The following is a 9,897-nucleotide window of genomic DNA, read 5'->3' as shown; positions in this document are numbered from 1 at the left end:
AGAGGATGCCAAGACCCCAGCCAGCCCACGTAGCGAAGGGTTTAAAGTACATTAAGGCCTGGCGTTACTGGTTACGCCTTACATAAAGTGTCATCATGACCATAAAGACTACTTAATTACAGACCGTTTGGATACAGAGTGGCTCTTGAACTCCTGGTGGTCGAGTGAGTCTTCATGGTCGAGTGTCTTCAAGTCCGTCGAGTGGAATCCCTCTAGGTCGACTGGAAGACGGTTTCTTCTGAAGATGTCCTTGGGGAGGGTACCTTGGATAGGTTCATGACCCTACCCTAGGTACATGACTTCATCAGACATCACAGGCAAACCTAAATATCTAAGACCTGAGGTCCCAACCAGGACGCCTGCCGGGTATGGGGCACCTACCAGTCCGGCGCACTTCTCAACCAGGACGCCTAGCGGGTATAAGGCCACTGCAGCCACCTGCCACCAAACCATCTTCAGAGTTGTACTGTTGCATCTACCTTGCACGGTCTAGCTACCGCCGACGCCACCACGACGCCAGACATCTCCACCGCTCTGTAAATTAAATCATAATGGCAAAGAATAGTACAGTACAGTGTTACCAGAATCAGCAGTTCTGACTGTTGCCTGCCCCTGGCCAGATTCTTTCATGCCATTTGAGAAAAGCTAACAAGCATGAAGATCATCAAAAAGATGAGCAACAGATTGTATGACAAATGCATTTCGGTACATCATCAGAATTACCTTGGAAAAGAAACTACTTTTTGCAGCAAGAATCGTCGAGATGACATAAATAGTCTCAACTCGTAAAACGGGTGTACTCGCCACAATACAAGATGAGTCAATATCTTCTAAATCATAACCTACAAAATAACATGCACACTAGGAGAAGAAGGCATATAACAAAATTACTTGATAAGCTTTTTGCTGGCAAAAATATCTGGAACATCATGTTCTCAATGTGAGCAGAATCACTAGACAAGTTATTTGCAGGTAAAAGTATCCGCCAAGCCAGTATTTATTACTCCCATGAGTTCTAGCCCAGGCACCTTGCTGTTGTGCTTCTCCAGTTGCTTTCTCTTCAACCTTTCTGGAAAAACTATGTTAAATAGAACTTTCTGGAGAAGAAAAAGCAGTGAACTGATTCTTCCGACGCTTCAGATCATGGGCTCTTCAATAATTTATATGTTCTAAATGGATCACACACCATGACCACCCCCAGCAAATTAGGAAATGCAACACAAAGGAAGCCACACGCGACCCCCCCCCCCCCCCCCCCCCCCCAGAAAAAACAAGTAAATCTACGAAGGAAACGACAAGGCAAAGTGAATGTCTACTTGTAGTCACATACTCCTTCAGTCCTAAAAAGGACGTTAGTGATAGATCAGTGTTGAGGAAATCATTAATTGGTAGCTACTTGGTTGGCTGGCAAGTAGAGGATTAATAGGCTAATTAGATCGTTAATCCATTAATTGGCTAATTAATCAATTTATCGGCTACTTGGTGACCCTACGAGTAGGGAATAATCAGCCACATAACTAGTTAATCGGCCGATTTCTTTAACATGACTAGATACATCTTTATCAGTATCTAGACAAAACGAAGGCAACCTTTTCAGGATGGAGGTAATACAAATTATGCCAAATCATTCTAGTTTTTCTCACCAGCTACATAAAGTTCTGTTCCATTCAAGTATGTGCACTGCAATGGATTGAAGAACATATACACATCTGTTGATTGCTTCTTCTGGATAAATCTGATAGCCATTCATCAGATATGCATATGGATTTGTGGCAAACTAATTACCCACAAATATGAAGAACTTAAATCTAAATTAATTACATCAAAACTAGTACAGACGAATTTTACTAGCTAATGAAGAATCAAAATTCTCCGTGCCAAATTACTTGTTTTACATTAGTCTAGGTACGGATGTTAATAATTTTGGATGAAGGTTGTACCAAACTAATACCCTGGAGAAAAGGAACGGAAAATAGAAGACTAAAATAGTCAACGGTACCGACCAACGCACCAACGAAGGCCTGGATGCTGGCTATTGCACGCACCTTTGTCCTCCTCGTGGGAGCGCTTGGCGCTGCCACCGGACCTGGGCGCGTTTTCATCATGGCCGACAACCTCTATCACCAGCTCCCTGTCGGAGAAGACCTTCACGTTGAAGACGGCCTCATAGCCGTCGTCCGTCTCCGGCTCTGCTACGGCTCCCGTCGACATCAGTCGTCTTGCGTGCATGCTCGCTGGCTCGAGCCTTGCGGGAGTGGCGTCAGAGGAGGAGGAGGAAGAAAAGGGGACGGATGGAGGCAGCTGGGAGCCTGCGAGTGCTCTGGGGATAGATACCCTTTCTACTAGTAGCAGCCCAGGGACGCCATTAATGATAATGTGACGTTGGTGACTTACTTTGCTCATTCATAGCAAGCCGGACAGAACTGCATGCCATCTACATGCAACATCACCACCTCGATCCCTTGCTGTCGTCAGTTATCATGACTCGGATGCTTTTTTAACACCAGGCAAAAACATTCGTAAACACGTTCATACACTCTGAATGTATACACGTACACCCTACATCTATAAGAATCTCCTAGAGGCTGAGCTGGCATATCATTTTGAGATTCACAGAGTCATCATAAGTGTCTTGTAGTCGACGAGAACGATTTCTCCAACTGAATGCGCATCAAGAAAATCCTGAAATAACTTTAAAAAAATACAAGAACAAAGACTTGAAGCCTGGTGGGCCGGAGATACCACTGTTCTTCTAACCATTCAATCACATGTTGATTCGTATGACTAACTCAGACTCTACAAGGTGGTTGATCACTCTTGCTAGATTTTCTTGGCAGAATTTTGTTTTCGCCACTTTACCTTTGCCAATTTTCATTATTTAAAAATTTGACATTTTACTTTTGCCACTCTTAACTTTTGACAATACATCATAATTGTTATTTTTGCAAATTTTTTTTTGCCAAAATCATGAATTTCTAAATAGTGAGCAGTACATACACTATTCATCTTTCCAAAATCTTATTTTGTCATTTTTGTGTAGCTCACATAGTTACTTATCGTGTCACATAAAATGTGAACACCACAAAATGAAAATGAGAGATTAAACATAATTGAATCGGAGTTGAAACGTTGAACCCATAAATGGAAGTCAGAGATGACACAAACCATGTACTAAAAGAAGTTATTATGTATGTGAACACCACTATCTTTAATACGAACTAAAATGTGAACACCACAAATTATCACATATGTTAGTTTTCCCTCTGGGGTCTATGCGTACACATCATGATCAGTCAGCGACGCAGCCAGAAAATTGAGTTAATGGGTTTTGCCATTAATTTATTGTGAAAATTTAGTAGGGCTTAACTAAGTATGATGCCCCATTTCACACTATCATGTAACAAGACTGTAGGACCCAAAGACAACATCACAAATAGAAATACAGTACCACTCATGTTTTATACATTGAACACAAAATATTACAACATTTGTAAAATAAAAAATCGCAAGGCACATCAGTTGGATGAAATTATAAATTTCCGTTGTTTACATATTGTGAGTAGAGTAGCACCAAAATAACTTCAGAGCTTCAGGTATGGCTTGTCCTCGAAAACACCGTCAAAAATGTGAAGTTAGTTTGACCAGTGTATAATTAATACCATTAATTATAAAAAGCATGTACAATCACTCACATTTCAGAGTGTCCCCTTTCAACCGTTCCCGCAACTCCCAACTTTCCCCGTTGTGATATGTGAAAAGGCAACAACACAAATAATAGATGGATCATCTTAATATTATTTCCCATTATAGTGGGCTTCAACACATGTTCCCGTTTTGAAAAATGTTAACAAATTCAAATATGTCCATGTTTTTATAAAAAAAAAAATTGTGTTTTCAAAAAATGTTTGTGAATTTTAAAAGATGTTCCTCTTTAAAATTTTGTTCGTGTTTTTCTGAAAGTGTACATAATTTACAAAAACAAGTTCAGAATTTAAAAAATTGTTCATGTTTCCTACAATGTTCAGAAACTTCATGCCTTAAAATATCCTCGATTGAAAGCAAAAGTAGATTGAGTAATTCATGGGCCTTCTCTGACATACGATGACGTAACGCAACTCTTAGACGCCCTTGATCAATGAATGGAAAAATAACGGACTGATTACTTCACACCTGCAAAACCAAAAAGCAAAATGTTTCCTTTTCACGTGCACACAGGGTTTTGCTTGTAGATATAACTCTCACTTACTTTAAATGCATATCATTTTTTTCTCCCGGTGCAACGCACGGGCATATGTGCTAGTAAGATAACAGTATAAAAAGCATGAATGATATTTGTTTATCGAGGGAAAAGCTAGTCTTATTAGCGATGACCTGTTGGCAGGCCCCACAAGTACATGATGGTATCTCAAGCCAATGTCAAGTCCAAGGTGCTCAGTGTGTCATCAGCCTCTTCTTCGATGTCATCCACAAGCTGCATGGTCCTGCCAAACGCTCTGACAAACTTCAGTTTAGATGGACGGAGCCGGGCGGTGTCCTTCCCTGCGGTAGTCCCCCCAAAACCACTGGTTAGGTGCAAGGTATGGCATCATTCTACGGGGGCCGCCCTCCCCATCTGGGACCGCGACAAATGCCGGCGCTGAAGGATCTAGGAGCGACATTACGACTTGCAATAGGTCTTGGTTCCAAAATTGGGATCATTACCACAAATCGTGGCGAGATAAGAGTTGGCACCACAGTTTGAGCAGGCAGAAGTAATGGGGCGATGAATCATGTTGTGCATTTTCTTTGAAAAAATCAGAAAAAAAAACTAAGGCAACTTGACCACATATGATAGTATGTCGGGGTCACACGCAGTTAGTCCTCAGTGAAGGAGGTAGGAACCCATCCGGACATGCAAAAAGGGAGAATTGTTTGACCTTGTTGATATATGAAGAGTAACACTCTCTAGTTGCCACACGGGGCGCCTGCTGCCCTTCCCTCCGCACGCCCCATGCAACTGCCAAACATAAGCTTTGTTCCTACCATGTAAGGAAAAGTAGCACGAACAAAGTAACAAACAAGCAAAGAAGCAACTCACCTGAAGCAGGAACTTACGAGCCAAGCACTGAGAAGAAGAAACTTGTACGGGCTGAGCCAGAACCGCCGAGCTTGAGACAGTAGCAAGGCAAAGGTCACACCGGGACTTGAATGGCAAGGGACGAACTTGAAGAGAGCCGCTAGTGGAGTGACGCGAGAGACGGGAGGCATCACAGGACGACAGCGAGGAAGCCAAAGAGAACTTCTAGTGGAGGCAAGCAAGGGATGGGCACCCCGAAAAAATGGTGAAAGGAAAGCAAATGAAGGGGATGGGCTAAAGATGACGGCAACACAGGGACAAACGAGCAGACATAATCCTAACATAGGATGGGCATGCGAACATGGGCACACAAACGGGACCCATGAAAGATAAGACCACCTTACATTGCTTAATGGCAAGAGAAGCTTGGGACCAACACAACCCTACCAGGGTATATTCGTTCGCCCTAGCGGGGTGCATCCATGCACGTGGTCTTACCGTTTTTCTGTCCATTAGCCGGATGACACATGTCATAGGGCTCGAACCAAGCAGAGTCACCTATGTGTACCCGAGTGGCGTAAACGAAACAACCTGAATCATCTGGACATGAGGTGAAAGATCTTGATAGGCTGGCCCCACACACACACCTACACTTAGCGTGCAACAGAGGACTTGCTTGGCGCGCGCGACCAAGCCAGTGCGCGCCGCCGCTGCGCACCTAGCTGGTGCCAATGAAACAGACCGAAACAACTTGGCACGGGGTGATCGGTCTTGATGACCTGGCCCCACGAGCGAGCCATCGTCGCGGCCGCGGCGCATGCCCCGCCTGGCGCGATCAAACGAGACCGTCAAGGGCGAGGATGTTGACTGGCAGGTCAGCCATGCCCGTCACTCGTTGGGCGTACAGGCACAACGAATGCCACTAGATGATGGTGAACCCATGCGCCCCTGCGGTCCACCTGTCATGAACCATTGAGGCAAGTCGCTCAGGTGCGTGCCGTCAGGGATGATCCTACGGCGTGGAGAGCCCTAGGGAAGCGCCCATGGCACGCCACTGTGAAACTGACAGAGCGGATCGAACTCTGGCTCCTGGAGTCCTAAGTGGCGGGTACTCCAACATCCTGTTTAGAAGTATTGTGCTTTTAATGACTATACCTCATTTTCCCTTACGAATTGCTCTCCGCTGCCATACTAATTATTTCTGTCAGCGGTGTTCAGAATATTGTTCTACGCATCCTCACTTCTTACTTCATCCTAGATCGATCTAGGAGATCCTGGGTTGTTCCGAATATTGCCCAAACTGATTCACCCATCACGACGACGTGACATGTAGTAAACTTTGTGACACACTTGCCACGCAACTCAAATAGGCCTTTGACATTCAGAATTTTAACTGGGCTGTTGTACAAGATTTAGTGGGCCGGTGCTCATAAAATCTAACATAATACCTCGATGAGCCATACATGTATTTGTGCGATAAATCAATAATTTATAAAAAAATCTTGTGCTTGATTTACGAATAATTTACGGAGAATCATTTGATCACTTGGCCGAACACAAGTGCAAACAAAGATTATGGGCGCCTGAAATATTTTAGAAATTATTAAAATTTAAAAGTGGTGTCTCTGGCTCATAATTATTCCTTTGATGGTGTTCGTGATGTAAAACGGGAAGCTAATGTGTACATCCGTTGCTGGGGCGGCAAAGCCTATTGCGCATCCCCCCGTGGTCCCACTCCCAGCTTTGGCATCAAGACCCCTTGCCATGGTGGTGCCCCCAACAGTGGCGCCAGCACTTGTGCCAGTTCCACCGGGGAATGGCGGCACCCGTAGCATGGTTGTAGCCAACTCTGAGTTTTGGAAGGAGGGGACCCCCCCGCCGAGATAGACTTTCTGGGGCAGTGGGAGTCGTCCAGCAGCGGCGTGCTGCCGGCGGACGGTGCCGAGGAGGAGGTTGATGGTTCGGGGAGCACCTTGGACCTCGCCTTGGCTTGAGCCACCGATCTGTCTTTGGAAGCCTCGCAAGAGCTCGTCTTGCCTCAATAAAAACCAAGATCCATGCTTTCATGCTGTTATCTTAGCTGTTTGGATAGTCGATCAAAGGAGCCACAACTATGTGCTCATAAGATGAATATCATGTTTAAGATTTAGTAGCAATCTTTTGTTTCTTTATTCTGTTATTTCTTACAGTGAACTTGCTGTATTCACGTAGTTCTCAGAGGAAAGAAAACAGAAACGATGTTTGCTGTTCAGTCATAAATGCTCCTTTTAGTAGATGGTTTGTCTTGTCTATTACTTACTTAAAATGGTTCAACGATCGATTTTTTTTCCATGCATGCAAATGGAAAAGGCAATTCGTTCTTGGGAGGAAATGCACACGTTGGAAATGGGTGGAACCTGCCTTCATTAAGCTGGCTTGCGCTGGTAACATCTAGAGGATTAGTTGGTCGACATATAAACTTTACTTCCTTCTATAAATCAATATATATAGTGAAAAACTGACCCCGCTCACTCCGCTCCTAGGGGTGCGGCACAGGCGAAACCCTAGCCGCCGCGCCTGTCTCTCCTCTCCTCCATCCACCCTGCCGCCGCTGGTCTAAGCCGACGGGTAAAGCCTGCTCGGTGGATGGCGGTGGCGGGCTCTCGTGCTCTCCCTCCAAGGGAACCTCCAGCCTTGCGCGGGGTACAGCCCTAGACAGCGTTGTGCTCAACGGAGCTTGGATACGGGGTGTAGCCCTGGAACCTTTTAGTTGTGGGTGGTGGCATGGCTGCGGCGGTTGCGAGGGTGGTGCGGAGGCCGCCTTTGCATCTGGGCACCGGTTGCCACGGCAACATGTGTGCTGTTGGATAAAGATTTGAAAACGAAAACGCCATTCACGGTGGCTGTGGTACTTGCGGTACGACTATGCTCCGATTTGAGTCGAAATAATACGGCTTCATGCCATTCCTGTCTGCAGATTAGGGATGTGGGTGGCCACGGTTGTAGCTTTTTTTCTTAGAAAAGGAGGATGATCCCTGGCCTCTGCATCTGGGCCATGCATAGGGCTACTTTATTAATTATTCTCACAAGACCTTACAAAGTCATACATCAGCAAGACTAAAGCCACTTTTTAAGTGACAATTGTCGCTACACATATCCAATCGGTGAAGGGGCGCTGTTAGTCTGGGCCTAATACCAAACAGACATCACAGGCAAACCTAAATATCTAAGACCTGAGGTCCCAACCAGGACGCCTGCCGGGTATGGGGCACCTACCAGTTTGGCGCACTCCTCAACCAGGACGCCTAGCGGGTATGAGGCCGCTGCAGCCACCTGCCACCAAACCATCTTCAGAGTTGTACTGTTGCATCTACCTTGCATGGTCTAGCTACCGCCGACGCCACCACGACGCCAGACATCTCCACCGCTGTGCGCTCGTCCATCCCGACGCGGACACTCTGAAAGATCTGTCGTGCGTAGCACCTGTCGAATAGGCATGACTCAACGTAGCACCTGTTAGCCAGGCATGACTTGACATCTCTTACCAGACGCATCTGACGCGGTTAGAACGCCGCTCCTCCTGCCAACTACCACACCGTTGCCGCTGCTGGAGCTGACACGCGAAGCCCTTCACCCATAGCAACTCTACCTCGAACGCCCAAGCCCCCCAAGACGACGCCTCCATGGAGGTTACGACGCAAAGGGCGCCGCCGCCGTCCAATCCAAGACGGACCTTGGACTTTCTCCGGGAAGGGGACGGAGGTGGATAGGAGGGACCTCGACTTCGCCATCAAGATGGGTAACGAGGTCAAATCCGTCGCCAATGCCGGGCCGAGCTAGCCGACCAATGTTTCCTCCGGTCCTCAGGCGTCGAATCCAGAAGGATTTGACCCGAGACCGACGACGCAATAACCACATCCATTGGCGGCACCACGCCGTGAGCACAAACCCCAACTGCCGAAGCGCTGTGCGCGTCGCGGCTAGGATCCATCTGTAGCGCCACCGCACCCCGCAAAAGTCCGGCGCCTACTCTCGAACGGCCGTCCCGTGCCAGCCTATTCGCGTGAAGGGGAAGGGAGCCCCGCCGCCGCCCCTGCCGGCCAGGCTTCGCCCGGCGGCGCTGCTGGCGGTGGCGAGGATGAAGAAGATGCGGGGGAGTATGGGCGCCAGCGGCTAGGGTTTCCCCCTGGTCGCCCACGGGAGCGTCCCGAGGGGGTACGAGGGGGTACGATACGGGTCTGGCAAAAGTGCCCTAAACGTGGGTTTCGGTGGTGCCTGGTAGTCACGTCGCCCGTTAGCAAGCTTATACAAGCATAATTTTTCACATCATAATTGTGAGTGTGAGCTCTGGATAGTGGTTGGGAAGTCAAACATTCAGGCTGAAGACATTCTGAGATGTGCTGTCCATGGTCCTCATGCATGAGGATTATGCTTATTGTTGCTGAGTGGTATGGGACACGACGCATGTGGGCGTTTGTCCGTGTTCGGCTTTGTCAAGGATTGAAGGAATAAAGTTGGTGGTCAAGCGGTTGAACAACACAATGTGGATACATTTCGGTGGTGCTACTTCAGTACCAGGACTAGAGTTTTAGGTTGAAAACCCATGGTGTATCATTTGTCGGTCATATCTAGCAATGACGGTGTTTCGACACTGTTACCTTGTTGAAGGCATTGCATGATTTTTTTCAGTTATTCTCCTAGGGTGAAAACTCAGGATTTAGTCTTTGACTGAATCTGCCGACGGTGACACTTGTATGTCCTTATATTTCCGAAGGCTTTGCTTTTGGAGAACCTTTCTCGCAGCCCGTGTGTTGTCATGGTAGTGCTTGATGCCGTTGTTGGTTACTGCACGACTTAGATCT

This window comes from Triticum aestivum, chromosome 5B (assembly GCF_018294505.1).
Source record: "Triticum aestivum cultivar Chinese Spring chromosome 5B, IWGSC CS RefSeq v2.1, whole genome shotgun sequence".
In the NCBI taxonomy this organism is placed as follows: domain Eukaryota; kingdom Viridiplantae; phylum Streptophyta; class Magnoliopsida; order Poales; family Poaceae; genus Triticum; species Triticum aestivum.
Note: the sequence above shows the minus strand (reverse complement) of the source record.